Here is a 249-nt window from a genome sequence, read left to right on the forward strand (position 1 = left end):
TTTTTTTTTGACTATTTTTCTTCTTTATTAGCTTCAGGCATACAGTACAATGGTTGAACATTTATATAATTTATGAAGTGATCCCTCTGATTACTCTAGCAGGTTTCTGATTTGTGAGTATGGTACTACCAACTAAAATAGAAAGAATATATGGGAAGGTGAACAATATTGAGATACTTGGGCAGAGATAGGATAAAGATCATGAATTTTGTTTGCTCATGTGGGAATCACTATGTGTGTAATTATATA

General features: G+C 31.3%; 1 protein-coding gene across 1 annotated transcript in view; it reads left to right on the forward strand.

The window, feature by feature from the left end:
• The window catches only part of RAVER2 (ribonucleoprotein, PTB binding 2), a 73761-nt gene that overhangs the window by 23421 nt on the left and 50091 nt on the right, over positions 1-249 (forward strand). The gene's annotated exons all lie outside the window — the stretch shown is intronic.

This window comes from Pteropus alecto, unplaced genomic scaffold, assembly GCF_000325575.1.
Source record: "Pteropus alecto unplaced genomic scaffold, ASM32557v1 scaffold25, whole genome shotgun sequence".
NCBI classification, from domain to species: Eukaryota; Metazoa; Chordata; class Mammalia; order Chiroptera; family Pteropodidae; genus Pteropus; species Pteropus alecto.